The 21,576-nt window shown below is 38.0% G+C and overlaps 1 long non-coding RNA gene across 4 annotated transcripts in view; it reads right to left on the reverse strand.

Moving 5' to 3' along the window:
• The window catches only part of LOC114013771 (uncharacterized), a 102,753-nt gene that overhangs the window by 62,650 nt on the left and 18,527 nt on the right, over window positions 1-21,576 (reverse strand). For 3 of the 4 annotated variants that reach the window (XR_008745601.1, XR_008745599.1, XR_008745600.1), the window contains exons 6-11: window positions 18,788-18,843; window positions 16,630-16,717; window positions 15,595-15,690; window positions 14,961-14,990; window positions 11,440-11,576; window positions 11,253-11,339 (exon numbers count right to left, since the gene is read on the reverse strand). This is a non-coding gene — a long non-coding RNA (uncharacterized LOC114013771). The remainder of the gene's footprint in view (window positions 1-11,252; window positions 11,340-11,439; window positions 11,577-14,960; window positions 14,991-15,594; window positions 15,691-16,629; window positions 16,718-18,787; window positions 18,844-21,576) is intronic. The other variant, XR_008745602.1, reaches the window with a different exon arrangement.

Below are 21,576 nucleotides of genomic sequence, written 5' to 3' on the forward strand. Positions count from 1 at the left end.
AACATCAGTGTGTTTTGAAATGTGTTGAAATGAAGGCAGCTCTGAAGTACCTGTGCTGGAAGTGAGTTTCGTTGCAGAGAACCTTTCATACCCAACAAGCTGGTTTAAATTTGTTTTTGAAAGAGAAGGAAGTAGGTTACAGAGAACTGAATGGACTCTACAGTTACTCTGTTATCACCAAGTATGTATTTTTAAGATGTCAGTGGTATTCTTGAAGTGCCAGAATATGATTAGAAGCCAATCAGGAATGCAAGAACAACGAAATATTTCATAACTGACCATCACTACTTATTCCTGGGCAAAAAATATGCTTGGAAGAAAGAATATATCTTATTGTTGATTAAACATGTAGTTTATTGCATGTTATAGTGCACGATGGTTTGTATTGTTTATGTTTTTCACTGTATCTATATCTATATAACCATATCAGTAAATATATTTGTGTATGTATATAGTATAGATGTGGCTGAACATAGCGAATTTTGAATTAGTGCAGTTCCACTGTCATGTTCTGAGTAAATAAAATAAAGGCAAATAAAAGCATACCTGACTACATTAAACAATGTAACTGTCTTCAAACGATGTCTTCTCTAGCTGTCAATGCATTTTCATACATAAATAACAGCAGCTCTATACAACTCAGCTAGTTAGGTGTGCAGTGATGGGTTGGATTGTTCCAAGATGAAAGCTGCACCTCTGAACAGATTTTACAGTTTTTTACAACAAATTACTGATAAGCTGATAGCTGTAGTTTTACAATTTATGGTATAAAAAAATTTCCAAAGTGCAACATCTAGAACCATACTCACTCTTCTAACACATCTACCGGCCTAAGGTCACCCTCTGGCTAGTATTTGAAGATAGGATAAAAGATAAAATACACTGGCCACTGATTAAAAACACAGCATTGAGGAAACCATCAATTTCAGCTGTTTTCTTAAAACAGCTAATAAGATTTCTGTGTCACAACAGCAACACAAAAGTTTTGCCTGAGGCTGGATCTCTTTCCAGGATGAACATATCCCTTGCTTAATGAAACAAGTGATGCACAGAGGAAATAAAATATGAATATCAGAATCGCTATTACACATGGTCACTCAGGCCACTAGCAGAAAAAAATTAAATTAGTAAAGTTTTCTGATAGCTCTTTTTCCTATTTATTTTCATGGAAAAGAAAAAGGAAATATCCACTTATATTCCTGATGTCCCTACACATAGGATAATGCACTTAAAGAAAACTCCTCCCTGTAACTGCCAGTGAAGTGCTGCTCCTGAGAAACAGTGCCACTCTCAACTTCAGGTGTTAGTTTAAAACAACGTCAATATCCTTTAAAAGTCACTGTGTGTTTTGAAAGATGTCACTGTGTATCTGTGCCTCACTGAGCATTGTATCAGTCCTGTCCCAGAAGGTATGACTTTAGGGGCAACATAACTGGAAATATTCAGAATCAGCCACTTTTCCTCAAAATATCCAAAGAAATGATAGCTCTGCTTTTGTTTTGCATAACAGGAGGAAAAATGCTCGGGTTTCAATCTGTTACTTGGAAGATATTGCTCCATTTTAGGGCAAAAAAAGAGTAATATTAAGTATTGGTACATTTTCCTGTCTAAATAAGCTTGATCTATTCAATTTAGCACCAGCTGCTACAAAATGCAAGTAGAACCAGCCTTCTGCAATTTCTGTAAATGCTTTAACCAGCAAAGTATTAAGTATCTGCTTATAGAAACAAATACCAAATACAATTACACAGAGCAATATTACAGCTAAGTATTTCAAAATAAATTATTTTTAATCTAGTTTCGGCATGTTGTAAAAGGTGCCATAATTGTACATGTAAAAAAAATAAATAAGAAATTCAGATTTGCATGCCTAATTCCCCTTTTCAGAAATACTTCTGTACTTACCACTGAGAGGAGAAAAATATTGTGCTTTATGTGACCTATCACAAGCAAGTCCTGCAGGTTCAATCAGATCCCGCAGCCTGATTATATGTGTCACTGAGGGATAGACTGTGAACTCTTTATTTCCCCTGCTAAGCAATAGGCTGTATGAAAACACATCCAACACAATGAATTTGTTTGCTTAGTCTCTACAGAAATCATTGAACTTGAAAAACTTTAATGAAGACAACCTCATTAAGCAAATCCTTACAACAAGTTCTTTCCTCCATTACAGAAGAAACATAAGGGTTTCTGGTCTTTAACTTGATGTTAAAATGTAGGGGAGTTTATACTACAGTTCTTCAAGCACTGCAACATCTCAGTTGACAGTGGCACCAGAAACTACCATCCATTTAATCAGGGTAAGATTTGCAATTACAACGTTGAAGAGATTAGCCTATAGTTAATTACCCATTTTAAAAAGTCTTCAATGAACAAAATGAATGCTTCTCAGGTGCACTGTAATGCTGTTTTCCCTGTAAAATGGCAAAAGCCATTTGAGCATGACTGGAGTCATTAAATACATTTAATTTTCACCTGTAATTTAAACAAAAGAAAATAATAAAAAAAGAAAAGGTCATCCAGGGAGGTGACATTAGAAGTGTAAGCTGACTGTTCAGTGGCACCAGTGGAGGACTAGTGGTTACATATAAGACAGAAAGGTCAGCCAGGGAAAAGATACTAAATGCAAGTTTAAAACATTTAATCTTAGAACAGATTCTTGCGCAAACTTTAAAAACAATCTGAGAACACATTTGTTGCTAACTACATGTTTTTTGCATATCATTTGACTGCTTAGCTACAATTAATGCAGATACTGGGATCTTCAGGGTCTAAAAAAAAATAATCATAACTATTTTAAGTATGAAACTTCCATAACAAAGAGGAAAAATGTCTGAAATCCAAATATTTCCATGTACACAGAATTTCCAGGGTGAAAAACATTAATTCTGAAGACTTCATCCCTACAGTTTGTTGGCAACAAAGGTCACTATATCCTGGAGTCCTTTCTCCATATAAAAACATAACAGCTGAACACAGGCTATTTTCCTCCACATCTGGTCACATACATTACTAATACAGAGATAACACAATAATGGAGTTTGTAAATTACTCTCAGACAAAGAGAGCTTTGTAGCTGTTGTTAAAACAGGGCAGGAAAAGTAAGGTGATGTGTATTTTTATAGAGAAATGTAGGAAGAGTGGGTGTGGAACATTCAATATATGCTGCTGACACTATTTAATTGCAGGAGAAAGATTTGGGGTCTGGCCATTGAGAATGTCTTTGAATGAATTACTTCCATTTATCAGTTGTAAGAATTTATATGTGCATTACTATGGAAACTTAATATGTTGCTTCTCTATTTTTAGTATTTTCAAAAAACCTTAAACTTTAAGTATATCTATCCTCTTCTGTTTTATACAACAAATTAAAGGAATTATCTGTTCCAATATTTGATTTCCATTAAAATTTTAAGGCAACCATGACAGCAGTATCAGTAGTAAATCTCAACTGAGTAATACTCAACTGAGCGACAAGAAGTACAATATGTAAGTCCTTATTCTCAGAAGTGCTCCGTGTAATTGAGCTTTTAGCAAAGTGGGATGAGTCAGTGATATGCATAGCAGCTATTCAAGTTATTTAGATAAGGAAGAAGACACTGCTATAAGTCAGAAAGTTTTCTACTCATCCTCTTGATATAAGCCATTATGGACTGAAGAATTTGATGTAATAATAGTTGTAATATTTGAGGAATTTCACATTGGTAGGCAGTTTTATTAAAATATAATTGTTCACCATCAGATACACAGTTAGTAGTCATACTTCCAAGTCTCAAAAAAGTAGACATTTAAAACAGGCTCCTATCAATGCTTGCATAGGTTCAAGCTGGAAAGAACACGACGAAAAACCCTTTTGCAGCTTTTAACGTATCTACTTCTGACTTCTTTGAAATGCAAGGTTTCAGTATCACCACAGGATAATGAAACAAACCGATTCAATTTGATGAAATTTCAAATACATTTCTGATTTTGTTTTAAATGAGGCATAGGTCAAATATGTCCAGCTTCATAATTTTCTTCAAACTCATTCAGCCATCTCTAAATGAGAGGCAACACATCAGCTAAGTCTGATCATTCATAAACATGAATATAGGTTGTATAGCAGATGATTCTTCTACATTTAGGGAATTCTTCCCAAAAAAATCAATTTTTGCCATCTAGCTAGTCCAAGCTCTGTGAATAGAGGAATAGTAGTTTCATGCAACCAAGGTAATGGAACTGGACAGTCTGATAAAAAAGACAATATTCTGCAGGAAAGCATAAAGACCCAAGCTGCCTTCATTCCCACGCTCTGCTAGTCCTTGTTGCTGCCAACCACACATGTATGTAGCCACCCCTGTTTAGCACAGTCCCTTTGGCTTCTGTACAAGAGGAGTCTCCTCCTCCTCGGCACAAACCTGGGTGACGCACAGGCCCCCACGCAGACCAGCAACACATTCTAATTTCAGCCGCCCTGAAATAATTTGAGTTCACTGAGATCACTGCCAATTAGAAGGTCAGTTGAGGAATTAATGCATGTCCAGCTTCTGGCTTACAACAACAAACCCAAACAAAAATGAAGGCACACTTAAGAACTGTGTTACAGTTACTAGGCCAGCCTGCTTCTTGTTAAAAACAAGAATACTTTATATTCTCTAGAAATACTCTATGTTAAAAGGAAATTTCCTAATTCTCAGAAGGGAAACCCCAAACTTTCGAACACAAGAGTGGTATTTCTGGGTTAAAAAAAGATTATGGCCATGCTTTTTATAAATATTTTCTCATCATGCTTCACCAACTTCTGTTTGATGGCAGGGTTAACATGACTTTTGGCATGTTCACAGCATCAGTAGAGACTAAAATAATTTATTGTATTGTATTTCATTGTGAAAATCTGTTTATATGAAAACAGAAAATTTGCTAGGAACAAACCACTCATATTCAGAGATGAAATCACAACAATTCAACTGCAGTTTGTATACAGGGGACTGTACACAGAGTGGGTTTTCGCTCAATGTTTTAAAGAATGTTCTGAAGATATTTCCAGAATTTTTTATGCTATCCTGCAATTGAATGCAGGCCACTCCTTCAGAGAAAGTCTCTGGAGTTTATTTTATTCATACAATAAAAGAAAAAACAAAACAGAACAAAAAAAAAAACCACAAAAAAAACAACCCAAGCCCAAACTATTACTATAGTCAAAGGGGTTTATCCAGCTTTTATTTAACCATTTTTCAGCTCTTTCTTTCAGCTAAAATTCTGTTATTGCTAGACTAATCTGAAGGCCTCCCCTCTTCCTTCTTTCACTTTCACCTGGTATAAGCACTCAGGCCAGTAAGCAAGAGGAGCTGGAGCAGGTTTCTGCTCTCTTGGTGCAGCAGTGATTTTCTGCGGGAGAGTGCATTTATATACAAGAAATGACCCCAGAAAGGGAAAAGGAGGAGGAAAGAGACTGAACTACATCAAAATGGCATCACAAAACATCAACTGCAAGAGAGATTTTGCCAAAGAGACAGAAGGTTGGTGATGTTATCCAGGCTTATTTATACATAACAAAGCCTATAAATACGCAGCTCAAATTGTGTATTCAGTTACAAAGCCTGGGACTCCCACGTGAACCCAATAAAACAGAATGGGCGAGGGGCCAAATCCACCAAAGAGGAAAGTGTTATGTCTTTAGCAAACTCAAGTGAAGTACAATATATATTTAAAAAGAGCACCCACCAGCATCCATGGCTCTGCAACATCAGACAACAAAGACAGCCGGTACTCCACACAGCAGAGCATGGGACAAAGTTCCTCTAGCAACTACAGCTGTGGTAACTGGAACCAGAAGTAATAGAGACATGGAAAGCAACACAACGCAGCCTAGTACAAGACTGCATTTGATTAATTAGCCCTCCAAAGACAGCAGTTCTTTGTTTTATGCTTCAAAAAGATACTTCTTTTTATGTTTTAATTTTATTTTTTTTTAAATCCTACTCAGCTAAGATTGATAAACAATTTCTCGCATTTAGTTCAAAGCACAGGTCAAAAGACTCACTTTTTCAGTTGAGCAAGCAGGTCCAAGCAAGCCTGGCAAGTTAGTACACTGGAAAAGGAGACCTCTTTTTTCTAAATCAACTAATTTTGCTTAAGGTGGCAGGGAGAGAAGAAAGGTTGGGGATTCAGGACAGGTGGCAGATGTAGGGAATATCAGAATAAGAATACAGCTGAACACATGATGTTTTAAAAACCAGAAACACTGTATCATGGAGGATCTCTTATAAGGTTCGAATGAGTTTTCAGCTAATTGGGTAAGCACATCCAAATGCTTCAAATCACTTGTGAATAATTATTCTTAGCCCTTTCCTCAGTCAGAGGCCTTTCAATATTTAAGAACATTAAGTCCATTTTTCTGGTAAGGCATACCATGACTCCTTTGTGCCACATATCCATGACGCTTTGTAATGTCATGTTTGCTTTTAATTTTTAGTATTGAACTCATATTTTGTTTATGTAAGTCCCTATTTCTTGCAAATTGTTTCAACTCAATTGGATCAACTGTGAGCTATCTCTAGTTTTGTTCTTCATATTATTTCTTATAATTGTTCTTTCAATTTCACAGTTTTACCTTCCTTTTCTGCTGTTTTAGAAAGGGCAACTCCTCTAAGTGTATAGCACTCTTGGTCTGGTGTTGGTTGTTTTTTTCCTTTGCAAGAAATATATAAAATATACATTTGCATTGAAATAAAAATATTAAAATAACTATTGCCTATTTAGCCAATGAAAGCACTTTCTTGTAGACGATTCACAGAGAAGTAAGAAACAATGTCAACTCCTTAAGGTATGAAAAAAGAGCATGACATCTTGAGACAGTGTCACCATGTTATGTTGTCCTCTGCATGGAAGGACAAACTTTGGCTGGGATAAAGTGAGGTGAGGTGGAGAAAGAAAGGGCATACCTTCCTTCTTCCAGATGTATCACCATGTTCCACCTCATCTTTAAGACCTACTTGCCCTCAGGTATGAATAAGGGAATATTTCATTGTGTGCTCACTGAAGGCTTTTCCATTTTTCAGGAGCACTGGCTAAACTCAGTGAGTAAGAGCTGCTGTTCTGAACGAGGTGAGCAGAAGTTATCCACAGGGCTGTTCAAGAGGGAATTACGAGAATACATCAGGAACCGGATGTTCAAAGTATGTGTTTTTCATAACATCCCACGACATCTCCTGGAACTAAGCACTGATGATTGTTGAGATTCTTGGTATTTCATATTTGGCAGATAATGTCATTTGGTGTATGAGATGTAAGATACTACAAGGTGGAATAGGTTTATCTAGAATTCTGCCTAAACATATAGTTACATAATACGTGTTATCACAGAATCACAGAATGGTCAGGGATGGAAAGGACCTCTGGAGATCATCTACTCTGACCCCCTGCTAAAGCAGGGTCTGCTAGAGCAGGTTGTACAGCGTCATGTCCAGGTGGGTTTTGAGTATCTCCACAGAAGCAGATTGCACAAACTCTCTGGGCAGCCTGGTCCAGTGCACCTTCAAGGTAAAGAAGTTCTTCCTCATATTCAGAAGGAACTTACTGTGTTGCCGTTTGTGCCTGATGCTCAGTGTCCTGTCACAGGGCACCACTGAAAAGAGCCTGGACCCATCCTCTTGGTACTCGCCCTTAAGATATTTGTAGACATTGATAAGATCCTCTCTCAAGCCTCCTCCAGGCTAAACAGGCCCAGCTCTCTCAGCCTGTCCTCACAAGGGAGATAGTCCAGTCCCTCATCATCTTTATAGCCCTTTGCTGGCCCCTCTCCAGCAGTTCCCTGTCCCTCGAACTAGGGAGCCCAGAATTGGACACAGCATCACTTATACACTCTTTTTCACTTATGTCACCTGACTGTTTAAGTCTTGATTCAGTAGTTGCTGGAGTCAAGACTGATAGACCAATACCCTTCATATTTCCTTTCCTTTAAATTAAAATCTTTGTATTTCATAATCTGCTATTTAGAGAAATCTAGAAGCAGTAAAAATAAAATCAGATTTATGGTATAGGTACATAATAGATATGCATATGTATGCAAAAATGAGGTGAAATCTTCCTGATTGGATATGAATTTTTGAACATGGGAAAGTTTATGAACTGGATGAGTTCTGCAAAGCTGCAACTCTAAACTGCAGAGGAACCAAGAATTATTTTAGCTACAGGAAACATTTGACATTCATTATTTTTGGCATATCCCTCCATTCTTGTCCTTTTCAAAGAGCTCAGAAGAATTTGTATTCATGGTAGTCTGAATGACCCTACATGTATAAACAAAATCATAGAAGAAAAAAGAAAGCAAATATCATGCTTTCTATGCATGAGATTTCTGCAATACAGAAAGGAAGAATAATGTCTACATAATGCAAGAAATGTCTCTGGGATAAGATGGGTCACAAAAAAAGGTTTTGTTTTCTTTTTTTTGGTAGTCATTCAGTGGTATGTAGGCCTACAGTCAGCTGCTTCAGTTATTTATTTTTTTTATTCCAGTAATCATGAAAAGTGCATGGCAGTAGGACTATCTTTAAACAATTAGGTCTTTTTTATTGTAGGAGGGACTGGCTTTTAATAACAAAACAGTCAACATTTTTCTAATGAACTCCAAAACAAGTCTCCTAATGTGATGTATTTCTATAGAGTTAGGTTTGTACTCATTTATCTCATAAAATATCTCTATTTTTACCATTTTCTGAGCACTAGATGTCCCAATTTATGAATTTCTCATATTAGAAAGTGCATGAATTACAGACATTTATTTTAAAATTCTGTTTTAAACACTGTTTCCAACCCTCTAACTAGGTTAGGAAATGAGTGAATTTATTCCCCTTTAGGGTTTGAAACTTAATAGCAGACTTCAAATGCAAAAAATAAAGGCGGCACAAACACCCAGACTTCAGTGAAACAAAACTGCTTGCATAAGAAGCGCTGTATATGTTGAAACATTAACTGAACCAAGGCTGATCCTTCCACCTTACTCAGTCATTTAAAAAAACAACAACAAAACAACAAACTTAACAACCAACATGCATGTATCTTTTTCTTTTACTTGTGTTTCTTGTCTATTTCAATTACTGCCTTATTAAAGCAGGAGCTTGTTACTTCTCTGCTTTAGCATGACTTTGGCTACGTACATTATTGTGTCTTGATTAACTAATATTATATGCAGTTTACAAACTACTGTAGCAACATTTACTTTGATGAAAGTATTATTACTTATAGTAGCTACAAATCAGACTCAAATTATGACTCAATGAGTCCTAAGCAAAATGCTCTATAGTTAATATCTTTTCTATTGGCATTGATGTATAAATTATTCCTTCCCAAGGAAGGCTACGTGCTAAACTAGGTAATGCATTGTTCAGAAATCACATCATTCTACAACACGTTTTTTCTAGATCTGCAGGAAAAGTTGGCAGCTCTGCATATCAAGAGCTTTATCTCATGCTCCTGTGTGCCACTGGAAGAAACCAAAGGTATCAGCAACGTCTCAGGGAATTTGCGGGATGTGAATGCCACACTGACAGTTAGGTTTTTGATTTTCCATTTCACCACTAAAGGCAGTAACCTTCTCTGAGGACTTCCCAAAGGCAATTCAGAACTGAACACATCAATAGTAAAAGCTTAACTATAACTTATATTTTAAGAAGTATGCAGAAACAGAAGCTGTTTAAAACGCCTTTTTAAAAGTTGAAATATCCATTACTGGGCATTTCTTCCATACTGAGACAGGGGAAATGTTTCTCTGACATGTGAAGCTATCAAAGAGTGTCTGGGTAGGCAGAATCCCCTTACAGCGAGTTAAGGACTAATTATCTTTTCTGCCTTGTTTCCCTGTTGCAGTGTCTGCCTGCCTGTCCTTCAGTATCCTGTAATAAATTCTGGATCTAGTGGCCACTTTCAAACCAAGCCAAACCCAAACTATCTCTACAGTTTCATTAACTGGCAGAATGGAGGACAGAGGTTCCAAATTAGTGCTCTTTCCCCAAGTTAAGGGAAAGGCTACTGTGTTAGCTCATCTCTATGAGACATCACAAAACCAACCTGGGAAAGAACAGATGTGTGAAGCAGGGAGACACACATTCTGATGTTCCCGCTGCAGTAAACAGTCCAGTCACGAGATACAAGAGCTCAGGAACTGGGGTGTTATGAACTCCAGTACTCATGGAGCTATTGATGGAGATGAATCCTTTTGAATAACCTTTAGTTTTGCCAGATCTTATCACTTTGATAAATGTGATATATTATAAATACTAAGTTAGACTAGACTTGAATAACTTAAGTGTTCCAGTGACTTATTATCCTTGTTAACTTCCTGATTTAAAGGCATGTGAGAAAATGGCTTGAACATGCACTTCAGGCTTTCATTTACGCAAGAGAACCACACACACATTTATAACTGCAAAAACATGGAGTACCTTGTACTGCCACAGCTAAAAATATATACTATAAATAGGCCACAAAGAACAACCCGTGGGAAAATGAACATAGTTATACTTCTGTCAGAAAGATCTTCATCATGGAAATGGATTGTTTCAAGGGAAGGGCAAAGTGAATAATTACCCAGGCCAGACTTAGCCCGGGACCTCAGTACTTTTCACTGCTATCGGTTCAAACAGCTTAATCTCTCTTTCATAGCCTATCTTTCTACCCAGCTTACTGCTCCCCACTGTGTATCAAATTTTGGGCTCTCATTCACTAAAAATGCCAGCATGAATGTTCCCCACAAACACTTCTGTGCTTTCATGGCAATTGCCATGCAAGGACAAAACTACCTGTGGGCATCTACAATGTCTCTATTTTCTTTTCTCTCAAAATTCATATGTGCCTTGCCATTACCTGAGCAATTCCATAATCCATAACAGTTTACTGTTAATTTGCATTAATAGTTGTCTTGCACCATTGACAAGAGAATCCTTGGACTGGGTAATCCTTTAGCTCCCCATGAATAAATCTTCTAGCACAACTGGGTCAGGAGAGATGAGTGGGCCAGGATAAATAAAAAAAAAAATTCAAAAACTCCCAATGCTCATCTTATTTTCAAACCCAAGTGGTGACAGATCGTACATATCCATACTCACATTAGTGCACTATTACGTGCATATGACCAATTCCACTCAAGGCAAAAAGATAATTTACTACCTCACAAAGAAAAGTTTGCATAGTGGAAAGCATTTTTGCATAGCGTATTAGGTGGTCTATTATCCATACTTTTTCCAAGGCCCATTCGAATTTGTTTTTACCTTTTCCCTCCTCCTCCATGCATTAAGCATCATCCACAGCCAAAATAATGCTAGGTTTTAGTTGACAACTCCATTGTGATAAATTACCTGGAAGGATTGCAGAGAGAAAAAAATAAGAAAAAAGTAAATGAAGCAATACTCTAAAGTTTTTGTTTAAAAAGCACTGGGTTTACCGATCTAATCTTACCTGTGGATTATCCAAGTCTCTCAGCTGCTGAATATTTTACAGCAGCTACTCCAGAACAGGTCCATGACTGCAACGCTGACCTTGCCCTTTGGAGCAACAGCTCAGTTCTGCCAAGTTCACTGTATTCACTTTTCCCACTGAAATCAGTGAACGTTTATGGGCCTCTTAAAAGGTGTGAGCAAAACTGACAACCAGGCAGAAACACACATCCCGCTATTGTGTAGGGTGACATGGTATCAAATTTTAGTGAGCAGTAAACATTTCAAAGTTAAACTTGATCTAAATTTTGTAAACAATCTCTCAGCCCTACAAAATTACTGAAAGAGGAACTTATCTGATAGGATCTCTCTACTTCAGTTTGTTGCACATATTATAATTACTATTATGAATTATCTAGATATAGATATATTATTGTGATGTACTATATATAAGTATAAAAATACATTAGAAAGACAATCCTAAATTCCTGGAACACTTAAAGTATAAATAAGTTATTCCTTGTCTTTCTCCCAAAAAAGCCACACTTCTAGATGGTTATAAAAAACAAAATCTTTTTTTCTCTGAGAGGCTGTTTTGTCAATATTCAGCTGCTCGATGATGCTCACAAAGGGTACAGAAAGTTTCCTACCAGATCTAACTCATTATTACTCAGAAAAGTTGTATGTCCAGGGTTGTGGACTGCCTTAAACAAAGTATACTGGAGAGATGTCCTTTGAAGATTATGTACAAACTCAAGGTCAGTAGCCTTGTTCACCTGCAACAGCCAAGTGTGATTTAGATAATAGAGTAAAATAATCATCTTTCTATGATGACTGTTAACAGGAATGTTTTGGCATTTTAACAACTTAAAACGTGATTTAAACTGGATCTTCTAAACTAGAAAATAAGAATATTTATAAAGACATTTTTGGTCTAGTAGCTCTTCTTTTCAGACTAAAATATCTCTAAATTCATGCTGTAGTATAGCAGCCAATTATTAAATTTTTAACATCTAGAGGTATTGTACTGAATGGTTGCATATTCAGAAATGCCATAAAATTTTGGATCAACTTTGGAGGTGATAAAAAATATTCATTTTTTGTAAGGTTATGAGAAAACAACTTTCTCTTTGTTAAAAAAATGTGTAATTTATACTACAAATAATGCCATTTGATTACAAAATTATCTTTATTGTTATCTGAGAATTCACAGAAACTTAGTCCAATCACCAGGCATTCTGGATGAAGAAAAGTCATGGAAGAGAAACACCTAGGTTTCATGAGGTGCTGCAACCATTCATCAAAGAGACTTCAAATCAATTACTGTCCTCTGTCCCTAGGGTATTATTCCCTCTGACTTCTGCAGAATTACAGCTCTGTGGTCTGCAAGAGCTCCAGCAAATGGGATTTCCAGCTGGGGAGCGATCTGCAGCAGAGTTTCTGCAGAACATGGGGTGCTTTTCCCTATCTGCCCCTTACACCCGATAACATCCCCAGTTGCTGATGGTGTGCTGTCATCACACCAGAGAGCCCCCTACGGCAAGCAGGGGAGTGTCTGAATGGTTCTAATGAGGGTGTCCAGTCTCAGTTTCTGACCAAGCTGAAACCACTTGTTGACACGTGCCTCTCCCAGATCTAGGGAGGGGTTTTCATTGTGGGTTTTTTTGGTTTGGGGTTTTTTTTGGTTTTTTTTTCCTGAAGTGCTCAGGGCCAGACAGTTTCCTGTAGCTTTGGAAAGCAAGTGTCAGTCTCTCATTTTTTTCAGATCTCCCAACTAATTGCAAGTATCTTGCCCAAATCTCTTCAGCAGGTGGCCCTCATAATCTCATGTTGAATTCACACATCTTCAAAGTTCTCAGTAATGCTGGGTATCTACAGAATACTCCTAAAATAATAGCAAAGGTATGTGACAGACTGCCTTTGAACTGCTTATGGGGCTTGGGGTTTAGCTTGTTTGTTTCTTGGTGCTGGGTTTGTGGCGTTCTTTTATTTTCCGGGTAGCAAGTTCTGATCTATAGCAGTAAAAGAAGCAGACTTGATGCTACCCAGAACTAAAACTAATTGCTTTCCATTATAAAGTCCCAGTTTCTTTTCCTATATTTTGAAAAATCAGCTTGCCCTGGAAAGTATCAGTCTCTCAGAAGAAAGAACAGTTTCATTTCTGCTGGCTTTGTTGGTTTGTTTCATAGACATTATAAAATGAGCTTTGTTCTGCTTCTACTTCAAATCCCCCTCACAGATGGACACTATCCTTTTGTAGTGATAGTGTAGTTTCTTAAAAAAACCTTGGAAATATGTGGACAACACATAATTTGGAAGGAATTCTTTCTTATTAATGAATGCTTTTACCCCATTATTTTGCATTTGTTAGGCCACCAGCCCTGCTCACGTTGCTACCATTAGGTATGCTTATTTCAGTGGGAGCAACAGTGATCATACACCTGCAGATGCAATTTTTTTTTCCAGTGAGTGGCAAAGCCAGTCCTGTGCTTGCCACTGGTGAGCTCCTGGCACTCAGCACCCCCTTCATGGTTCTGCCTATTTCACTGAATCAGAACAGCCAGGCTGGGGACTGCACTTTCCAAGTGAGCTTCTCAGCCAGAACAATGTCCATGGAAGGACTTCCTGAACCAGGCACATCACAGAGGCTAGCCAGATAGGTTTTAAAAGAGCCTAAATATCGGCCTGTGGAATTCCAGGGGTTATGGAAATTTCATATCCAATTAACATGATTTCTCTTGCCGGACAATGAAAATCCTAAAAAGATCATAGTTTTATGGATGCCAAGATCTCTCTTTAATAAGATGTCTTCTGTTTTATCACTCTGTTTAAAAATCATTGGGTAACATGAAGTTTTAGTGGCTCATATAAACTCAGGAGTCTAATCCCATTACTTTAGAGAAGGCTGCCTCTGGTTCTGTGTGTTTGTACATACAAACACAGGGTTCAGAGAGAGCTAAATGTTTTAACCAGTTCCCTTTAAGCTAAAGCCGCCTCATTATACTAAATATAGCTTTTAATTATTCTCCTTTCCTGCTTTTGTTGTTCTTAATCCATGCACAGTGCTCATAACTTACCAGAATAAGTATTTGACACAAGCAAATAAATTCTCACAATGTTTTATGAGAAACACAATTCTTAACAACAGAGCTAACAAAATCCTCAAGAAGTGGTCATTAATGAACGAAAAAAAGCTGTGATTTACCACCACTGAGACTAATACAGGTAAAGCAGACAAAGAAGGATATAAAATATTTTTTATATTTTCCATTAACCAAAGCATAAATAGCACAGGTATGGAGACAGGAGAGCAGTTCAGAGACTACTCAGTTACCAGTGTATGAAGTTCAAATCCACATATATATGTATACGATGAAAGAGACTGGTTGTAACGGCAGCAATTTTTATACATAATTCTTTCTGCAATAATATCAAGGTTGCTACAAATGTTGTCTACTCTTATTAGCTAGACCACGATTGCTTACTTCATCTGGCAACACCTCCAACAACAATTTTATAATCCTTAATGTCATCTTTACTTACCCAAGCAAAAATTTCAGGATGCAAAAGCAACTGAAAAAAATAAGAAATTGAAAAAAAACAAATTATTTGGTTTACCTGGTTTGCTTTCTGAAATCTTTAACACTGTTAAAAGCCAACAAGGATTTACTTCATTCACAAATCAAAAAATACATCAAAATCAAAAGAGTTTTTAATGATTTATGACCTGTCTTAAGCAGTCAAGGACTATAATACTATTATTGCTTTTTTTAAAACAAAAACATAAACAAATTAAAACTACCTTAACCAATGACCTGTAGGCACTGATCTTTCATCAGCAATCCACAGATTATCTGTTTTCCTCAGCTTCTGAGTCAAAAGCTTCTCTGTCCCCACCTGACAAGCTGTGGGCTTTACCCAGCTCTCCAAAGCAGAGTTTGTTTTAAGCACACACCCTGAAGTGCCCGATTGCACTCAGAAAAACCCTGGGTGGAGAAATCATGCTACTTCTCATACCCTGCTGTGACTGTTAACTCAGCTCCTGCTCAGAAGTTGGCTAACACACAGCTCATGCTAAGGCCTGAGGTACGCTGGGGACAGCACCATTAGGTGAAAGTGAAGGTCACCGGTAGGCAGGACATGGTGGCCAGAATAACGGTCCTTATGCAGCCATTACCATCTGCAGCTCCTGCAGCCATCAGCCTTGCATATTGATCAGCAGTTTCTTCAGAATCCAGGAACTCATGGAAATGGTACAGACCAAACTTCCAAGCTGGAATGTAAGAATACATCAGTTTATTAAAAAAAAAAAACACAAAAGGAGTTTGAGGTGGATCCAACAGCTGCCAAGGCTTTTGTGCCTCTCAATGTGATATAGGGGATGCTTGCACCACAATGGAGGAGGAAGGATGAGCACTCTCATCAGCTCAGTAACTATTTTGCTCACAGATGCACAAGTTACAAATTACAAGTTGTGAGTTATAAATTAGAGAACTTGTGAGTTAGAAGCTTTATAAATTAATTTACAAATTAGTGAACTCGTGTTAGCCCTTGTTTGTTGTTTATAACTTTTCCTAAAGAGCCCATAAAGTAAAGTTTAATTTACAGAGTATGTTATTCTGTGAATTTGAGACACCCAAACAGACCATGACACCTGCCTTCACATGGATTGGCTTGAAGGTTAACTCAAATCCAGATGTCTTTCCCCAGTTGCAGCTCATGTTCTAGCTCTGAACTAAGACCGTACATGAGGAGATGATCAACCTCTGATCCTCAACAAAGTGACTACCAGCACAGAGGTAATCAAAAGTTAAGGGACATGAGAGGCATCTGTATCTGTGACAGAAACAGTCCCTGGGAGTGTGTCCTCTGTCCTCTTATCCCTGGAGTCTCAGAAACGAAGAGCATGTTACAGCCCCAGGCAAGTGTGCATCATTGGCAAGTGCTAATCCGCCTTCAAACACACGTGCCAGCACACAAACATTTTCCAAGTAACAACAGTTTTGCTTATTAAACTAAATGTGGATGTCATTTTGAGCAGCAGTCCTTTTGGCCAGTTAAAGCATTGTTCAACACCAACAAATATAAAAGTTCTGGTCCTATTTCAGGCACACAAGACATCAAGTTAATTATAATTTTGCTGGATCATCGTAATTTGGAACATTCCCCAAAGCACTCGTATAGATCTTAAAATAGACTCGGTCCTGCCTACCTAGAACACTCTCTTGCTCTCTGACGCTGCAACAATCAAAGCAGAAAATCCCTTTGAGGTGCCAGAGAGGCAGCTGGCAGAGTATTCCCTACAGAAACAACAAATTAGGAGATCTATTAAATCATGAATGGCATGGATAAAGTGCAAAGGAAAAACATTAGTCACTGTTCTTATAACACAAGAGTACAAGGTGCCAGACAAAATCATCATGCACACAGTCCAAAGGGGGCAAAATCTTTGAAGGAGAGAGTCTAAAGTCTAAAAATTTATTACATTCCAAGATGTGGCTACAACCTCTGTTTTGGGAAGTTCTTAAAATGTGAATTATTAGAATCTGGGCACTTCTGATGCTATTCTCTTATGTATCTGTTACTGTCTGTCCAGTGCCAGACAGACAAAATTTGCTGCATGATCTTGCAGTCCAATTCATTCCAGACTTTCTTACAATCTCAGCACCCAGGCACTTCAGCAACCACATTTCTGTTTTACTTCCCCAATTCTCTCTGTCCCTCTCCCCCGCTCCCCCCAGCACAGATATACAGCACCTTCAGGCTTTCGTTAGTTTTCAGAAAGCTCTAGAAGGTGCATTTCTCTCCCTGGCTCATTGGTATTGATTTAAAGCCTAGGTGGCTAGTACACAAGCCAGGATGCAGCTCCAGAATGTACATGCTTTCTCTACAGACAGGCAAATACCTAACAAGACCTGGTAACAAGTTAAGAGACACAGTCTTGCATGATAATTCTTCTTTATAAAGTTTTTCAAAAACTTTATAAACTTCTCCCCTGTGATGTGTGCTCATTCTTTAAGACATAATGTAACAGTTGTCACATGTGAAAACAAACACTGGAGAAATTCATTGAAAAAACTGACATTTTAGGGGTAAACATTATGACTACTCTCGGCACCATACTTTTAATTTATATTTTCATTTCATGAAGCCTGAAAGGTGTATTTTTTAATCTTTTGAATTGTCATGTATCCTGGTTTCAGCTGGGATAGAGTTAGTTTTCTTCTTAGTAGCTGGTACAGTGCTGTGTTTTGGCTGTGATGTGAGAACAACGTTGATAAGGTTTTAGTTGTTGCTGGGCAATATTTATACTAAGTCAAGGACTTGGTTTCTTGGGCCCATCCAGCGAGAGGGCTGGAGGGGCACAAGAAATTAGGAGAGGACAGAGCCAGGACAGCTGACCTGAACTAGCCAAAGGGGTATTCCAGACCATGGGACGTGATGCTAAGTATATAAACTGGGGGAAGAAGAAGGAAGGAGAGGGAGAGGGACATTTGGCATTATGGTGTTTGTCTTCCTGAGTAACCATTATGCATGATGGAGCCCGGCTTTCCTGGAGATGGCTGAGCACCTGCCTGCCCACGGGAAGTGGTGGATGAATCCCTTGTTTTGCTTTGCTTGTGTGCGTGGCTTTTGCTTTCCCTATTAAATTGTTCTTATCTCAACCCCTGAGTTTTACAAGCCAGTGGCTGTGTGGGGCTTGATTGCTGGCTAGGGTTAAATCACGATGTCATGGTTTAACCCCAGCCAGCAACTAAGTACCTACCCCCTGCCCCTATGAAATCCAAAACAGCACTGTACCAGCTCCTAAGAAGAAAACCTGTATCCCAGCTGAAACCAGGACAGTATTAGGATCAGCTGTAGGAAGCCTGTGTTGGGTACATTTAAATCTTTAGATTCCTTAAGAACACCTTAAGCTACTGTCATGTTGCCATAACACAACTTAACTTCTATGACATTTTGAAAAAGAATCTCTGAAATTTAGGAAGAAATAAAGCAAACATTCATTTGAATGTAAGATTGCAATAAAAATAATCCTAGAAAAGTTCTTTGTTATGAAAATTACTTTGTTTTCTATTATATTCATTCACAGTAATTCTAAAACAGCAGAAAGATCAAAACTCGATAAATTAAAACAAGCCCCTAAAAATAATATAAAAATTTAAAAGCTTGCTGAATTTTGTTATGACTCATATGAGGCCATCCTGATACCCTTAGAGAGGGATTTAACCAGACACACATACACACAAAAAAACCCACCCCAAAACCAGAAATATTCCTCCAAGAAGATAGAACTTGTTAAATTCATCCTTAAAAAATGTACTGTGTCATTCACATTTATGTTAGGTAGGCATTAATATTTCTTTTACCTCCTGTTCTTGGCCTGGCATCTCAGTCATTCCAGGATTCTCCAGAAAGATGACAGCTATTATCAAAAAAGAGAGAGGGAGAGAGAGACAGAAGAGAAATCTAGCAGGCTGGGTTATTTTTCACAATCTCAGACTGATTTCTTCAACAAGGAAAGTAAAACAGAGACAGTCTGGGACTTTACATGAACAAGCAATCATTTTCCATTGGCACGCTATCATAAAACATATAAAATATATTATTAGTCTTAACAGAATCACAGAATGGCTGAGGTTGAAAGGGACTTCTAGAAGTCCAAGCCCCTGCTCAAGCCCCACCTAAAGCCAGTTGCCCAGGACCATGTCCAGTAACACACCTCAGAAAAATTTATATCCAGCTTTATCCTGTAGCTGGCAGCCAGCAAACAGTGATACTCTATTAAGAACTATGTTTAAAACCTCAGGAAAAGGCATTATCTTAGCAGGATGGGTTCCATGGACCATATACACATGTGTAATTGTACAGAAAAGTTATTTTGATTTAGTTTCTTGGCCATCTTTTTAAAAAGTAACACATAGAAAAGTATTACGTTCAAAGAATGTTACTTAATTTGCCTTTACCCTCCCTATATTGAAGAAACACCAGGTTTGTATTTGTCTCAGCACTCCCAGCTGTGCTTGCTCGAAGCACAAGCAGTTTATATTTTGCCACAGAGATCTCGTGGGTGGACAAAGAGGCAGAGCTGAAGTTAAAAGCACAATCAACAATCTAATCTGTTTTAGTTTTCAAGTACTTGCCATTACAACCCACATAATGTTCGTAAACATAGTTTCCATGGATTGAATAGACATGCATAATCTAAGAAGAACTACAAATTAAGGTGCCTGACACTTAAAATTCTACTAATTTTGAACATGTGGACTATGGCACTTCAGATAATTGCTAAAGCTAATGTTGTCTCTGGCTCTTTACTGTCTGTAGCTATTTAATCTTGAACAGGGCTTGAACTGAATGTTTGTAGGGTATGGTCCAGCAGGCTGTTTGGTGCTTTTTGCTTGCTGTGTCATACTCCAATGAGGTCCCTCTCCCATTAGTATCAAGAGGATTTACAACCAGAGAACTATCATGTGTCCTAATCACATTTTCTCACTAGCACAACCTTTTCACACATGCTCAGATCAGGTTTGCTGAAGGTTAAATGGCTTGACCACAGAAAATATGCAACTAATAACTGCAGGTGAAGGGAAGATTAGGAAAAAAATACATGCATACAGACACATACACAAAGCCAAGAGAAAATCATATCACATTGTTTTAGAAGTGTATTTGCCTTCATAAAAGAAAATTATAATTTCCTAAAATGAACACATAGCATTTCAAATATTGATGAGGATATGAAAATCCATGTGACCTTTTCAAAAGATTCGAAGTCTCCGTTTGGCTGTGCATTACCTACCCCAATGTCCTTAGACTGAAGTACCTAAGACCAGACACAAAGGCCTGAAGGGCTCTTGAAAGCCAAGCCATTATGTGTATGTGTAATTCTTGCTTTGATTGACCTTTAGATATGCAAACGAGTACTACCAGACATATCAGAGCAGCTTGTGTCTAGTTAAGTCCTTCAGCTTTTTCTCTTTGATCCTCATGTTGCCCTTGTAATTTCTTTCTGAACTGTGATCCCTGCTCCAGTCAAACCTGTTGCATTCAGGCATGATCTGCTATTTTAGCAAACGTTATTGGCTCTATTGAAGTTCTTTCACATAAACACTCCACTACTTCTTAAATGCTTAGAAGGCACACAAGCCTTCTGCTCCTTTAATGAAATGCTCTCAAAAAACCCGCACAAAACAGCCTGCAGCCATTTTTTCTAAATTTTTGACTTTGCCCTTCTGCCTGCTGCTTTTTATTCAGCGTGCTGAAGTCTGCCCTTTAAAAGTTCACTGCACGTCCCTGCTGGAGGAGGCATGGGCAGCTGTTACTAGGATACTAAACTTAATTGTGCAGCAGGCACTATCAGCTGAAGACACGCGTACGTTCACCTCATCTAGAGGTGCCCATCCTTTGATATTCACGTGGGCGGAAGGTATGACTACTCCACTGTATTTATGATTTTCTAACCAACTACAAGATGTGCCTCCATTTTTTTTGGTCCTGTTGTTGCTGCCTTTTTGCTGATTATCATCACTGTTTACAGTACTACGCTGCAAAAGAAATGTACTTAGAAAAAGCGAGAAGCCCTCAAAATGCAGAACAAGAGGATAAAAAAACGCATGAATAATTTAGGACACAATACTTATCAATAAATGAGTGCCAGAGAGAATATGGTTTGTGGTAGTATGATGTTTGACAGCACAACCCGTAGCATTCCTACAAAACATTGCCCAACTTCAGCTCGTATCCTGGCGCTGTCTCTATTTGTACTATACTGTCCCTGCAAGGCCCCAGTGGATATAGGGATTACGCTATGAAATATGTGGCATATAGGTATAATATGGCAAAATCAGATTTTTACTAGGATATAAAGCAAACCAGCAGTATCCACAGAAGACTTGTGATTCTGGGACGTGCTTTGCAAAATGGGAGAGAAACTTCTACTGCTCACTTCTCTGCCTGCAAAAGAGGCAAAATGGAGTGCTCTGATGCTTTACTTTTGAGAAAACATGTAACAGAGCTGGGAAATGAACCTCCAATTTCCAAATCACGGTTTTATGCTTCATCACCAAATAATCCTTTCTTCCAATGCTCTATTTACATGGAGAGATGGATTCTTCCAATGTTAATCAACCGCATACTCCCATTCCCCAGTAAACAC

This window comes from Falco peregrinus, chromosome 2, assembly GCF_023634155.1.
Source record: "Falco peregrinus isolate bFalPer1 chromosome 2, bFalPer1.pri, whole genome shotgun sequence".
Taxonomy (NCBI): Eukaryota; Metazoa; Chordata; class Aves; order Falconiformes; family Falconidae; genus Falco; species Falco peregrinus.